Source organism: Carassius auratus, chromosome 33, assembly GCF_003368295.1.
Source record: "Carassius auratus strain Wakin chromosome 33, ASM336829v1, whole genome shotgun sequence".
NCBI classification, from domain to species: domain Eukaryota; kingdom Metazoa; phylum Chordata; class Actinopteri; order Cypriniformes; family Cyprinidae; genus Carassius; species Carassius auratus.
The window spans coordinates 2882394-2899113 of NC_039275.1; the positions used below are offsets into that span (position 1 = coordinate 2882394).

Genomic DNA, 16720 nt, shown 5'->3' on the forward strand with positions numbered 1-16720 from the left:
TATTCTTTTTTTTTTAATGAGAACCGTTTATTGAGATATAATTTTTTTAATATATAAAATAAAAGTGTGTATGTGTTTTTGGTTGAGTTTCATGTTTGATGCATCAGGCTTTTATGGCGTGTTATAGTATTGTATCATATGATAAAATAAAATAAAAATCTGAGTTTTATTCAGAGGCCCAAACTGAGCAAATATATGTAATTTGGTGCAGATAATGATGAATGAAATTCTGATAGCCTGTGATGTAAATCAATGAGATCTTTATAACAATATCAGATACTTGCATAAAATTATATGCATATCATTCCTTACTCTATATCTCCAATAAAATGTCTTAGTAAGATGGTATTTAAATGCTTAGTTTTATGATCAAAACATCCAATTCAATGCAATACAGAGAGGATTGACAAAAAAAAAAAAAAAATTCCTAAAAAGCCTGATCATTATATTTGATAATCAAATAAAAAAAAAAAGGATGTATGGATAATGAAGTAAACCTGCTTCAGTCCAGTAAGTGTTCATCTTGAAATATAATAATAACAATATCAAAGCTGTTCTTTTGTTTACTTAGTCTTAAGATTTCACACCAAAAAAGATACGTGAATCAACATAAAGTCTAAACAAAAAATGTCTGAACTATCAATCAGATGACAGAAAGCATACAGTAGATTCTGTGCAAGGTTTTTCAACAAGGATTTGATCACCTTGATAATTCAAAGGTGTTTATAGGGTTATTTTTAGTTTAATATTCCTGCGTTCGACATGGCAAACCATTCATACTGTTGAGAAGCTTTACAAAGGGTATAAAAGAATCAGACTGGGTTCATGCAACCTATTTCAATGCAGCACTAAGCAAACAGTTTTGTGCAAAAAATGGCAAAATCAAATAAAACAGGCGAATCAGAAGACCTTTGTGAGAACATGAGGCAGAGGAGATGAAATCAGTCTGAGTAACCAACCGCAGGATATAGAGAGAGACCAGCACATGAAAAGCAGAGCGCAGAATTGGATACAGAAGTGTTCAGAGTGGGTGAAAGGCCAGCGAGTGGGTGGACGGAGCGAGTGTGCCAGTCCAAGTCCAAATCAGCCCTTATCTTTCATCAGCCATTAGCTACAGGTCACAAATCATGTCCATGTCATGTGTGACAACGCCACGGTCAACTAACGAGACGTCTTATGGAGTTTAGCGATAAATGGTAGCCTGGGGCTACGTTAAAGGGGAAAAGGAAATCCAGCATGACAAGCATAAAAGATAGAATCAGTAACTGTCTGTGTTTATTAAACGTTGGTGTAAAGCATGCTGGACATGCTCCTTTGGAAATTGGGTAACTTTCAAACATAGAGACCAAGAATAAAGGCAGAGTTCCCCTGAAAACTTACATTTGCTGAAAATGTCCTCACCCTCAGATCATCCAAGATGTAGATGAATTTATTAATTTATCAGATTTGGAGAAATTTGGAGATTTGGAATAATTGCATCAGTGTCTCATCAATGGATGCTCTGCAGTGAATGGGTGCCGTCAGAATGAGAGTCCAAACAGCTGATAAAAACATCACAATAATCCACAGCACTCCATCAGTTAATGTCTTGTGATGTGAAAAGCTGCGTGTCCATCGAGCAATTTCAAACAGTTACTTCCAGTAAAAAAGTTATTTCATCTGAATTAAGAAAGAAATATGCGCCAATCTTATTTTAGATGGAAGCAACGGTTTGAAGTTGAAGAGATCTTAAAGAACTTGTTTCTTACAAACATGCAGATTTTTGCTGCACAAGACTTTAACTGATGGACTGGAGTGCTGTGGATCACTTGTGGATTATTGTGATGTTTTTATCTGCTGTTTGGATTCTGACGGCACCCATTCACTGCAGAGCATCCTCTGGTGAGCAAGTGATTATCTTGGATGGACTGGTGGTGAGTGCAACATAACATAACATAACATAACATAACATAACATAACATAACATAACATTATTGTTGTGCCTCGCATTTTTACTATGCAGTAGCCTTTAAATCAAAGCAATATGGCACTTGAGGCTGTGCTATATTGTGAAAGAACTGAGGAAAAACAACAAAGTACACAAAAATGCTTATGGAAAAGCATGGTTGTGCTTTTTGCTTTACATCACCATAATGAGAATTATAATTATGCACCAGAAATTACAGAAAAGAGGTGCTAGACATTTTGTGAAACTGCCTCCCAAATCAAAGTCATAATATGAAAAAAAGGGAAAAAAATGCTCAAAATGAGTCAACACAACATTCATCTGTCATCTGTGTGAGTGCTTAATTATCAATAGTGAGCTAATTGCTCTTCTGCACAAATAACTAAAATCGTGACAATAACATCTTAGCAGAAAGTGCCTTGAATTTCAACATCTGCAATAATTGCAAGCACTAAAAATCCTGAATGCCACATTCATTCATCAGAAAGAAAACTACAACTGATATCTCTTGAATACATCAATTGTTTCTCCTAAACGCCAATAAGATTCAATGGAAAGGCAATTGATGCTTTTGCTGAAATCTCAGGTTTTTCAGACCTGGCTTTGCTTTGTCATTTCAGCAATTCAGAGATACAGCACTTTCTATATCAATATCAGGCACTGAAAACCCAGATCAAACACTACATAATCACAAATCCATCTTCTTTAAACATTAACAATAGATCTCCAACAATGTCTCAAAATTAGAAAATTTGTCTCATTAAAGTAAATTTTTTTGTAAATTTGAAGTATAATTAAAGTTCTGATTACAAGTCACTTACTGTGAGAATAAAAACTATATTAAAATACATTAAATTCCAATCCTTCCAGATATATTCTTTCTGCAAATTACATTCAAACAGCAAATGGCAACCATCTTTGACCATCTTTAAGAGGGAGGCATTGATTCATTCACTCAACCGATTTGTTCAAACATAACGATTTATTAAAGGGGTCATGAACTGAGAAATCAACTTTTACTTGAGCTTTTGACATATAAGAGATCATCGCACTAAAAGAACATACAGTAAGTTTCAGAACTGAAAACACCCTTGTACTGAAATAAAAGCTTCTATTGAGACTAGGCCCATCAAATGATCAAATTTCATAGCTCCGCCCACTGATTCGCAAATAGCACGAGTGGCACTAAACAGGATTAAGCAACCAAGCAATAAACATGCCATTGAAGATCATGTTAAAGAATAGCAGAGTCCACACCAGAACTAAAACGATAAAGGCACAGAGAAACGATATCCTTGGAATAACTTTCAGCGATTTTTCTTCTGATGAACGATAAAAACATTGAAAGCCAGTCAGAATCAATCCTGCTGTAATGAGCTCGAGAATTTAAAGCGGCAGACGCATGTGCGCTTAGAAAATACAGACAATATCATTCGCTGGTGTGGAGGCTAATATCGTTATCTTAATAGTTATCTTTATAGTTATTGTTCTCGGTGTGAACAGGCCTTAAAGTAAAAGAAGGCTCCTATGAAGGGTAAGCGTAGCTTGTTAAACAGACACACGTAAAGTTAGTTTACAATGCAAAATTGTTATCCAATCACAGTGGGTGTTTACTTGCAAGTCTTCATTGCGGCACACCCATAAAAACAGAGCATTTCTCAAGTCGACCTCAAAACCAGGGTAGAAAATAGCCTTCTACTTGTTGATTTTGATGTTTTTGATGTTTTTGCAAACCAGGCAAACATCATAAGTGGACCTGAGACAACAGTATAAATAATTAAAAAGCCAGTTCATGACCCCTTTAAGGAATGACACAAGTGACTCCTTTTTTTGAAAATAGGCTCATTTTTCAATTCCCCTCGAGTTAAACAGTTGAGTTTACCTATTTTCGAATCCATTCAGCCAATCTTCAGGCCTGGCGGTAGCACTTATAGCTTAGCTTAGCTTAGCATAGACCATTGAATCTGATTAGACCGTTAGCATCTCACTCAAACATGACCAGATTTTCTGTATTTTTCCAGATTTTCTGTATTTTTCTGTATTTTCTGTGTAATATCACTGCACCTGCTGAACCAATGGTAAATTGATATATCTCAACACTTGTCTTTGCTTAGTTCACAAATATTCATAAATATAACAAATAAAACACATGCACACAAAGAAAAATCTGACTCTATGCAGCAGAGTTTGAAAGCATCAACTAAGCATCGACGAAGTTCTGTGAAACCAAACTTAAATTTTAGCAAACCACAGAGCTTGATCAAATCAAAGTATAGGATAAATGAAAAGTGAAGACTTCATTTAAAGTCTGCTTGCTGCTAATTTGAGCCCTTTGCCGGTTTGTCACGACAGCATTTCAACGGCATCTGCAACATCCTTCACTGTGAGGTACCATTTTTGTCTCCATGGCAACCGCAGTGCGATGGAGCCTGGCTCTGGGGGAGACGTGCAAGCAGCAGCAGAAAAACAGGCTTTTTTCCATTATGCTCTTACCTTCACAACTCATTCTTCAGTCTTACAGTACGTTCACCGTCACTTTACTCATGGCTGTAAGAGGCCATCACTATTTCACAGTCTTTCAGAAGCTGAGATGGACTGAGATCATTTGTACTTATATCAGTAGGATGCTTATTAGCAGATGCCTGTGAAGCTCTAAGGGAATAATCTGAGAAATCTGTGAAATGCTCACTCACTCAGACCCCCCAGTGCTAAAGAAAGACACATGACACTTTAATGAAGCACAAATCTCACTATCCTGAAACCTCTGGTTATGTTTGTCAGAGGTACATCAACTTTTAAAGGCCCCGGTATATTTTCCAAAAACGGTACCACTTTACAGTGAAAGTATCTTATGTACAGCTTTAAATGCACTTATGTAAACAAAGTCACTTTGGAATAAAGGTGCTATGCTCATAAAAATCTGCTAAATGCATAAACGTAAATGTCTCCTAGAAAACGTATTTTTTCAGTTTATAGAGCTCTTCCGCTCGCTGGATTAATATGCATTGTGAAAAGCACTACAGAAACGTCTGAAATGAATTCAAACCTGTTCTTTAATTTCCTGCAGTTTGTTGCTCTGCTCTCGTATGTCGTGTAGGAGCTGCAGAGCTTTATCATCCTCCTGAGACACCTCCATGCGGGCCTGCCTCCAAACTGCGCTTCAAACTCTGAAATACACACACAAAACAAAGAAAAAGTTTCACAAACCAAGCAGTACAGTTCATGTCATGCCGCATTTCCACAAGCAGACAGTAAACCCACGCTGCATTCGGTGATATAGGTGGCCAGGTCTTGTTCTAAGATGGTCCTTTGTGTTTCAGAAGCCTTGAGCTCCACATCTTTCTGCTGCAAAACGGACTCCAGGTCTGACATCTTACGCTGCACTTTTGAAATCTCCTGCTCCATCTTTCAGAAAAACAAGGAAAAAAAGAGACATCGGTGCATATATGAGAGATTTCATTATCCATAAAATTATGTTAGATATGGAGACGTACCTTTATATATGACTGGTTATTCTCCTCTAGCAATCTATAAGCTTCGGCTCTGAAGGTCTTGTTCTCTGTGTGCTTGTAGGCTGAAAGACGGGGTCTGAATGAACGTGTTCTTTCTGGAAGAAATAGAAAGAAGAAAAAAAAGTTGAAGAACATGAAACCATATTTAAACAGTAATTAAACCAAAACACATGACTGAAACTTCTGCTGTTAACAGTAAAAGCTACTGTTCTGAAAAACAATTAAATGCTCCATTTCAGCTCTAATTAAGCCAAGAGATGTGTAAATCGATTAAACTTTGCGACGCAAATCTCAGAAAACAAAGACGCTCCAACAATAATTATAAAACTGCAGTTATAAAAAATGTTATTTCAAAAGGAGAAAGAAACATGATGCCAGGACACATTTGTTTTGCAGTGAGATTAAATGTATTTATTTGTTATCCAACTAGATCTGAAGAAAATCTCTCAAATCTCTTTGATATTATGGTCCTGTTTAGCAGCAAATCAGTTTTATCAAATTTTATCGTCCATTAAAAAAAAGTCTCAAGTCCGATTGCTAAGAGAATTATGTAACATTCATACTGTATTGTTACAAAAGATTTCGGTTTCAAATAAATGCTGTATTTTTGAACTTTCTATTTATCAAAGAATCCTAGAATATATCATGTATCAGTTTCCACAAAAATATGTTTTCAACAATGATAATAATCAGAAATGTTTCTTGAGCAGCAGATCAGCGTAGAATGATTTCTGAAGATCATGTGACACTGAAGACTGAAGAGTAATGGTGCTGAAAATGTTGCAAGTTTGCATCACAGTGACAAAGTTCATTTTAAAATATATAAAAATAGAAATTGTAACGATATTTCACAATATTACGGTATTTAACTGTATTTTTTTTTATCAAATAATGCAACTTGGCGAACAGAAGAGACTCTTAAAAATAGTAGTTACATAGCACAAGCGGTGCATGGTGAGTTCACAATCAGCATTTCTCTACACTGGAAACCAAAATACTGATGACATCATCAGCACTCACGGGAACGTACAATTTTTGTCCAATCAAATATTCCATAGTTTCTAGAATGAGAATGTATACTGAATCCTTACTGCCTTTTACTTTCCGAATCCAACGAAACAAAGTATTTTCCGCGCATACGAGCTCAGCACGAAGCGTATAGTGCAGTCTATTTTTAACAAGCCCGATCATATTAGACATGCACAGACTGTTTCTAACTGCCACTCTCTACTTGGCATCCTCAGAGATGGAGAGAGAGAAAAAGAACGAATAGCGCTCCCAATAAAAGCACAAGCATCTCTACTCCTCTGTAACATTCCCTCTTGCTCTCTGGCTTTTTCTTTCAGTAGCCTGAGGCTTTACAATTCAGCATTAGGGGGCTTATAGATTACAAAACACACACACACACACACACACACAATCCAAAAGATGCTTATGGAATCGCTTTCCAAACCCAAAGCTGAGGTAGGAACTCATGTTCACATTCACAGAAACGTGCAGCCAGCAGTAACACACACACACACACACACACACAGCACACATGAGCTATACAGACTCAAACCAGTGACTACAGGCACATCATGCATTCTCACATGTACAAAGATATTATTTATGTGGCAACAATATTTCCACACTTGTAAAGCACTTTTAAACTCAATTTTAGAAAATGACAACAATATGCATGGTTATTTGATATGTTAAACTATACTGCAATCAAAGTTCAAAGGTTAGAAAGTAAAAACATAATATTTAATGCATTTTCCCTCATCACTGAAACCAACTGTATCCAGTATATCATTAAACATACTGCGGGTTAGTTACATCACCTGAACATGCAAATGATCATGCAAAAATATGATTATACTTCTGAAGACAGCTGGATGCATAATTTAGTATGTGGAAAAGTAACACGGTGTTTCAAGGTGAGGAACGATTGAATTATTCTCATCTCTGATCTCTGGGGAATAAGAGAAATTCAGCTGCAGAGAACGGACAAAAAAAATCATGCAAAAAACACAAACTGGCATGCCGAAGGCCTGAATGAATTAGAAATCACTGATCATGATAAATGATAGAACATTAATGTAAACAAGAGCTTTGACAGAGATTGACAAATAAGGTATATCAGTTGAATATGTGAGCAACAGGTCTGACACTTGAGCGTTATTCTTTAACGTTATTCTTTTAACTAAATCACTAAAATAATGAAGAAATAAAAATTTTCAAAACTATAAAACTAAAATAAATTTAAATAAACATTTAAAAATACATATATAAACAAATGAAATTATCAAAATAAATATTAAATAAAATCAGTTGAACAAAATACTTCAAACAAACAAACTGAAATAATGAAATAAAATGAACGTTAAAAATAATCAGTTTCAATCAAATAAATAAACAGTAGGTCATTCTGAGTGATCACCTAAATTTGAACAGACAGACAGAAAGATGAACTGAACCGAAGAGCAATTCCAGCTGCAGTGTTGAACCGATTCACCACTGAGAGTCTCAGCATTATCCAGTCTTCTCATGCATTTGCCTTACGTGAACAACCAGCGTTTTTGTGGAACGTGAATGAACTGGTTTCACTACTCCAGAAATCACAGATTTGGAATGAATAGCTTCTATAGAAATTAGCATTCAGGTGCCAGATTAACATCAACAACATGGAGGAATCTGTAGGTGTTCTCTAAATTTGGTCAGAGTTCTTTTTCTAATATCTCAGTTTTTATACTGTGCTTCAGAAAAGATGGGTGAATGGATGGATGGATGGATGGAGCTAGCCTCATGAATGGAATGCACAAACAGATGCATGCATCAAGTGTTGAGGTCATGCACTGAGTTCATCCACAGTAACACTTTCTGTTCACAAAGATCAAATGATACTCTTTTTCTCCATCCGGGCTACAGTCATGACCACACAATCCCTTTACCTGATCAGCACTTATGCATGAGTGCTCTCGTCAATCGCATTATTATTTCCCAAAAATAATATTCAGTTATCAGTGTGTGTGTGGGATAGTGAAAAAGCTCTCGAGGATTACTGAGCGTGTGCATCTTGACATACTGCAGGCTGGTGCATGAAATTATTCTCACTGTCAAACTTACAGACACTTTTAGACAGCTCTGCATTAATGTGAATGAGGATCACTTCATATTAATAAACGGTATTCAAATATTATATGCATAATTCTAGATTTGTGCAATACTGATCCCTGCATGCTGACCCTGTATTGCTTATTATTTAGATTTTGTCTGATGATGCAACCACAAAAAATACAAATAATGACAAGCTAACAGAGCTTAATAGGAGTGTTTGCTGGTTTAGGATTATAAAAGCAAATAATAGGAAGAGATTAACTGAACTGACTAACTAAACTAATATTTGTAGGTTTAGCAAGGTTTAAGTTCCAAATGTCCATCTATTTGCTTCAGCATGTGCTCTAAAACAGAGCCAATCCAGTGTGAGGTTCAGACAGTTTAAGTGGCTTAATAACAGCTTGAGCGACAGAAAGACACGATTCAACGGAAATCTCCAACTGCACGATTAGAAGACTTCACGTCAGTGGTAACAGAATGAGGAAAACATAGGAAGTGATGTGGTTTATGGGCGTGTCTGAGTTCAACTTTTTAGTTTGTTAACACATCTAAAAAATTACTGGCATTTGTTGATGCATTTCCCAGCTAATTGCAAACAAAAACATTAACGGATTCTTTAAAATGGGGAACATAAAACATCCATATGAGTTTTTTTAGTAGCAGTGCAGAGAGGGAGGATGAGAGAGAGAGGAAAGTGCTGTTTCCATAGAAATAAGTCCATTATGCACCTTCTTGCTACTCTTTTCCTCATACATTTTTATTTCACTACACCCACACACTGTATTTTTCTCTCTCAACATACTACAGGCCGGTTACCTGAACTCAAGGCTGGGAATCTATAAATATTTGATTTTGCTGAAGAAAAGTGGTGGTGCAAAACTGTCACGATGCCAGGGTGGTTGCCAGAGCATTTCGATGCAGTTCCTAGGGTCAAAAGACCCCATGCTCTGGATTTGTCCACTTGTTTTCTGGTGAAAATGGTGCATCTGATCAATTAATAAAGTACCTGTGCACAAAGTACACTCAACTTTAATACTTAGTGGTTTGATCAAAGTCAGCTGCTGATATCAGAGCAGTTGTGTTGTACTAATGACCAGCGCAGTGGTGATATTCTGTACAGACCTGGTGTCATGACATGCATTGAGAGTTCACACACTGACAGTGTTGGCACCACTAGTCTTAACTCTCTCTCTACACCCATCTGAGATGCCACCTGGACGTACAGTATTCACAGCTTTTATATGAACACTAATGACAATATGCAACAAGGAGTCACACATTTAACCTTTTACAGCAAAACAATGAACTGCAAATCCACAAAAAAACAACAACACTGGATCGCATAAATCTTTTTCTGTGGTTCAGTAAATAATATTAACACACTCATATCTTGTCAATACTCACCCTAAAGGAGACCGGCTTGAGCTGATGTTCTGCTGTGGCTCCACTTTAGAGAGGGCAGGTCCAAATGAAGGAAGCCCAAGAGTGTTGAGTCGTCCTGGGCAGCCATGAGCTGGGGAACAGGCATCTATGGCTGGAGGTTTCCGAAGGAGTCATCCTCAGAGTTCTTGAGAAACAGAGGAGTTGTGCGGGAGAGACGGATCAGATACACTTGAGTGGGAAGAGAGAGAAGCACTGAGACGAGGAGGGAAGCGAGCTGAATCCTAGAGAAGACAGTGAATCGTGCACAGCCTTCTCTCGCTCACTCTCTCTCTCTCCACTGCAGAAGCTCTCTATAATCACAGTAATACGAGCAGTAAGACTGACTCACTGTTGAAACTCTCTCTCTTTCTCACTCAGAACTGATATTTATCTTTTCTCCCCACATCTGATTACAATTTAGACATTTTGTGCCTCACTGTCTATGTATGTCTTTATTTCTATAACATATTTTGTAAGAATTTTTAGACAATCTATCTATCTACCCATCATGCTTGGACACTCTGTGTATCATGCTATCTGACATTTTTTCTACCCATTGCTCTATCTATTTATCACACTGTCACTCTGTCTATAATGCTGTTTGATGCTTTATATACATATCACACTGTCGCTCTATCTGTCACACTATTTACCTGTCGCTCTATCTATCCATCTGTCACACTATCTACCTATAAAACTCTGTCGCTCTATCTGTCACTCTATTTACCGGTTGCTCTATCTATCCATCTGTCACTCTATCTACCTATCAAACTCTGTCGCTCTATCTGTCACTCTATTTACCTGTCACTCTATCTATCCATCTGTCACAATATCTACCAATAAAACTCGGTCGCTCTATCTGTCACTCTATTTACCTGTCGCTCTATCTATCCATCTGTCACTCTATCTACCAATAAAACTCTGTCGCTCTATCTGTCACTCTATTTACCTGTCGCTCTATCTATCCATCTGTCACACTATCTACCTATAAAACTCTGTCGCTCTGTCACTCTATTTACCTGTCGCTCTATCTATCCATCTGTCACTCTATCTACCTATCAAACTCTGTCGCTCTATCTGTCACTCTATTTACCTGTCGCTCTATCTATCCATCTGTCACACTATCTACCTATAAAACTCTGTCACTCTACCTGTCACTCTATTTACCTGTCGCTCTATCTATCCATCTGTCACTATGTACCTATCAAACTCTGTCGCTCTATCTGTCTCTCTATTTACCTGTTGCTCTATCTATCCATCTGTCACTCTATCTACCTATCACACTCTGTTGCTCTATCTGTCACTCTATTTACCTGTCGTTCTGTCTATCCATCTGTCACTCTATCTACCTATCACACTCTGTTGCTCTATCTGTAACTCTATTTACCTGTCGCTCTGTCTATCCATCTGTCACTCTATCTACCTATCACACTCTGTCGCTCTATCTGTAACTCTATTTACCTGTCGCTCTGTCTATCCACCTGTCACTCTATCTATCACTCTGTCACTCTATCTGTAACTCTATTTACCTGTCACTCTGTCTACCATTCACACTCTGTTCCTCTATCACACTATTTGACAATTTATCTATCTACCTATTGTGCTCTGTCATTGTATCACAATATATGATGCTCCATTTCTCTATCTGTCTATCTACATATTGCACTCTATCACTCTTTCTTTCATGCTGTCTGATGCTCTATCTACATATTGCACTGTCGCTCTATCTGTTACTCTATCTACCTAGCACAGTCCGTTGCTCTATCATACTTTTTGAGAATCTATCTATCTATCTATCTATCTATCTATCTATCTATCTATCTATCTATCTATCTATCTATCTATCTATCTATCTATCTATCACTTTCTCTACCTGTCGCACTATCTACATGTCGCACGCTATCGCACCCTTGAGCAAAGCATCGAACCCCCAACTGCTCCCCGGGCGCCGCAGCATAAATGGCTGCCCACTGCTCCGGGTGTGTGCTCACAGTGTGTGTGTGTGTTCACTGCTCTGTGTGTGTGCACTTCGGATGGGTTAAATGCAGAGCAAAAATTCTGAGTATGGGTCACCATACTTGGCTGAATGTCATGTCACTTCATCTGCTTCTCTATCACACATCTGTCACTATCTATCTGTCTATCTAGTATATCTATGGTATACTGTATATCTATCTAAAGTATCTATATAAACAAAGTCAGGCAGACTAAAGCTAAAGAAAAAGATTGCACTGTTTCTGTTCATATTGATGTACCATTTGTATAATTTATAACCTGCCATGACATGCATAATGATCTCATATAATGACCGGATCATTGCTCCCTCCATTAAGCTCAGTGTTTGACAACTTTGATATGACATCATAAATTTGGACTTGTCATTTTTTCCTTGAAATGAGTCCAGCATCTGAGTAAAGCTGCCTATTTGGCATTAACTGAGTTACATCTGGATTATTTTCATTGATGACAAACACAAATTAAAATGTTCACTAGCTGCTGTTGACACTGCCATAAGGAGCTCTTCAGTATGAATTCATTCTCAGCCAAAACTCATTAAAGCCACAGTTGTCCTAGTCAATTTCACATCTAAAGACCGACACATTTCTTAATGAAAGACTAGCTTATTATATATCATTCCATGACTTATTGACTGAGGACAGAGTGTTCATTTATAGCCAGCGAAATGTGACAAAGTTTTGGCATGTGGTGTGATGCTTCCTGTCAGTTTTCGCATTATGTTTCATATCAAACTGCTAAATAATTCCACAGATAACAGATTGCAGAATAATGTCCAGACTGATTGTTACATATAAAGACCATCATCAGTGGGTGTACTGCTAGAAATTTAGATGGTTGTGTAGTATAAACATTATTGTTAGAAAAAGAAAGGAAAGGGACAGAGACACAAAAGCAGCATTTCTCTCTCAAACACAAGCATTCTAGCAATGTTACCAGGCAACAGGCTTGTGCTGTTATCTGAGCCAATGACAGATGAGCATTTATAAGGGAAATGGTGGACAGGGGGGGGGGGGGGGGGCTGAAGTTTTTATTCATATTTTAAGAATAGATTGTTTAGAGCTACAGTTACATCATACACCATTTACATCATAGCATGTCAATTATGATGCATTGCATGGCTGAAAATGCCAAGTGTCATATGGATGTTTTCTTTCAGATATTACTCACCCAAACTGATTGTTTGGCAGTCAGATGGCATTCTGGGATGATTTGTCAAAATACCTTTAAAGGGATCAAATAAATTCATCATTTAGTCTACTATATAACAAAATGAAGTTTTTTTAAAGACTCTCCACACAACTTATAGAAACAATGTCCACTTCAAAAAGAGACATAAAACACATACAATTATTACATATGTACTATATGTACTCCATATGAATTGTACGCTGAATAATTTTTTTGTCATATGATGCATCGGGTGAGAAACATACTGATATTATTAGGCTTATTATTCAGCAATAGTGATGTGATCACTGTGAACAGTAATAAACTAAATTGGATTTTAATGTAAATATTTATTTTTGAATTAAGTATTCATTGGTGCCTGAAGCAGAATATGAAAAACTGATTAAACAGATAGCATTTAAAGTGGATTTAATTTTGTAAATCTTGTATTTTACTGAAAAGATGTAATGCTGTGATATGAAAGAAAGTGTGCAGTAATAAAGCGATTGATAAAGAGGTTGATTTCTTGAGGACAGAGAGGGAGAGAGTAACTGATTAATTGCAGTCTGAAGTTGTTTGCGTGGGGTGGATGGAGCCTTCAAACATCTATCAGCAGCTTAGAAATGTGGTGTGTGGGTTTACTTCTCATTTCTGCTGCGTGTTCATTCAGAGTCCTCAACATTTAATCAATATCTCACGAGCAGCAGTGCTGTTAGTTACTGTGTTGTTTATATGCACTCTAATAATGGAAATACTAGCAAACGACGCCGAAGGAAGATGAAGCAAAACGTAACAAACTGAAACAAGCGGAGTGATACTAACAGTGAAACATGATAGCGCTGACGGACTCTTAGTCAATCAAATTAGAGGTCTAGAACACACCGCTGGATAAAAAGCCTTTTATACATTATATGGTTCCAAGACCATGTGCGAGTCATTTAATCATTTATTCAGTCGATGCAGATTATTATTTTTGAGTGAGTCATTTGTCAAATATAATAAGATTTATTTTTATATTAGGCTTTATTATTATATAATTGTTTATTATATTATGTATTTTTATACACAATTAAATTAGTTAGCTAACGGTTGAATGAATATGTATTTAGCGGAGCTTCAATAATAGTGCTTGATCTGATACATGAGTCTTTCATTACCATAGACAGTAAAAGAAATCGACACAGCGACCCCATTGGAACTCAATTGAGACAAGTGAAGCCCATTTTTAGCGTTTTTTAGCACTTCCGTTTGTGACACACAGACTCAAACGAAGCTTGATGACGTCAGCAACCTGTCTGACAGATGTAAATCTTCTAGTAGCTGTGTGTGCAAACTGCCATCGTTAATCTTGCAGAGACGGCGAGCTTGAGCGGGGAGTTCTTTGGCGTGAGTGAGCAGAAGTATTCTGATTAATTATTTTGTATAGTATTTTAAAATGTAACTCCAGTACGCCATATTAAGTTAATTCCCTGCGAGCTTCTCCTCCTGTCTGTACGGTAATTTCTTTACTGTGCGACAGAGAGTCCAGTGGTCATGACGCAATCGTTAGCCTATTTTTTACAAAAACTGTTTATACGGGGCCATAATGTAACATAGAAGGTAATGGAGCCCTTTATACATTGTTGTGTATCTTTAAAAATAAATAATGGACAAACAGAGTCTTTAAACGCCTCAGATGTAAAGTTATTCGCTGTCAAAGTGACGCCAAAATGAATGGGAGTCGATGGGAATGCTAACGCAAGTGAAGTTCTGCTACAAGATGGCGGCACGCGGCCGACTTCAACTTCCGGTTGACTTCCTTGCCGCCTTTTCATTACACCATGGCAAATGACGATGAGCGAATCATTGAATCGTTCATTCAAGCGATTCGTTCCAAAACACTGATTCAGTCAGGAATCAAACAAGTGAGTTTCTTTATGAGCGAGTCATTTGCAACATTTTCTTAATAACCGATTCCTTTAGGAACAAAGGGGAATAAGTTAGTCTAATGAAAACAGTGAAGCCATGCAGTATTGTAAATAAATTCCATGCCAAAAAAATAAATAAATAATAATAATTAAACCAGAGACTAAGATGGTTTGCCGGTTCTGAGCCGTCTCAGTCTGACCTTGATCAGCTTATGGCTGGTTTTGATGGGGTTTGAGCACTTTTTTCAGAAGGTCAGGTTAAACCATCTTAACACTAGTTTGGCCAGGCTGGAAGACTGGCGTATACTGGCTAAAACCACCTGTAATCAGTTAAAACCAGTAGTGAAGCACATCATTTAGTATGGAATTGTAACAGCATTAGGCTGCGCTTTACAAAATTATAAATAACCTTTATTTTGCTCTTGACTAGGCACATCAGAATGTCTTTGGGAAAATATGTTTAGATAAGGAAGAGCGCAGCTCCCTCCAATGGATTGTGAAGGAACTGCATAGAAATATTGGGATTCTTATATAAGTAATAAATGTTGTGTATCTAAAGATATGCTGCTTTAACAGCACATCATCTGTAAAAGTGTGGATTGTGTATGGATTGTATAACAGCACTGAAAGTCTTTGTGTTTTCTCTTTGGCCTGCAGAAGAGAGCTGTGGGATAGTCAGGACTATGACTCATATAGCATTATATAAATGCCAATGTATTCAGCTAAGAGCTTCAAAAAATGCATCATAAATTAATCAGACTGGAATAATAATCATCAGGACATTTAAGAGCTCTTGTCCTCCAGAGTTTTCGAGAGCGACAGAAAACAAGTGTTGAAATCAAATTAAATAACATTAAACTGAGAATGTGGTATCAATATTGCTGAACAGCATTAGCAAAGAATCTACTGAATATTTTAACTGTAAGGATGCAGCTAAATGTGTAGTTATGTATAGATTTAGCATGCATTCAAAGGGTGTTGCTTTAGCATGTTGGATGTTGCCTTATATACTTGTGCAATAATAAATGTATAAATGTATTACTCTTGCACGTTTTAAGGCTGCAAAATGCAATTTGTATAATTTATGAAAAGCACTTGTTTTCCACCAGATGGCAGAATTGATCTTCATGTCTGTGGTTCAGCATCACGAATGTTTACAATGAAATACTTACTACAGTAAATACTGTATACTGCCAAGAGTTCAGTGCTCATTTAAAAAGAAAACAAAAAATTAAAAAAATTATTTTTTGGAGTTTGATAAACAATTCTATTAAAACTTCTTTTGGCAGATATTTTCTTTCTTTATTTATTTACTATATCCTATATGTGTTGTTACATTTATATTTATATTTTTCTCCAAAAAATAATATATATATTTATTTTTTCTTTTATATGTTTAATTTACTTATTTCTTTTAATATTTTTATCTGTCTATTTAGAGATCAAATTATTTGTTTCTAAGTGTCATATTTATGTATTCAAAATATTTAAAAATATAATATATACATTTATTTACTAACTATTTTTCCTCCTGTATGTTTTATTTACTCATGGCTCATGTGTTTTCATTTTTTAACACCAAAATTCTTTTTTATTGTAATTTTTTTTACTGTAACACTTTACTAGAAGCCTTTACATATAATATA

The 16720-nt window shown here is 36.5% G+C and overlaps 1 pseudogene; it reads right to left on the reverse strand.

The window, feature by feature from the left end:
- Nucleotides 1–10279, reverse strand: part of LOC113052729 (citron Rho-interacting kinase-like) — a 54730-nt pseudogene extending 44451 nt beyond the window's left edge.
- Between the last annotated feature and the right edge of the window lie 6441 nt (nucleotides 10280–16720).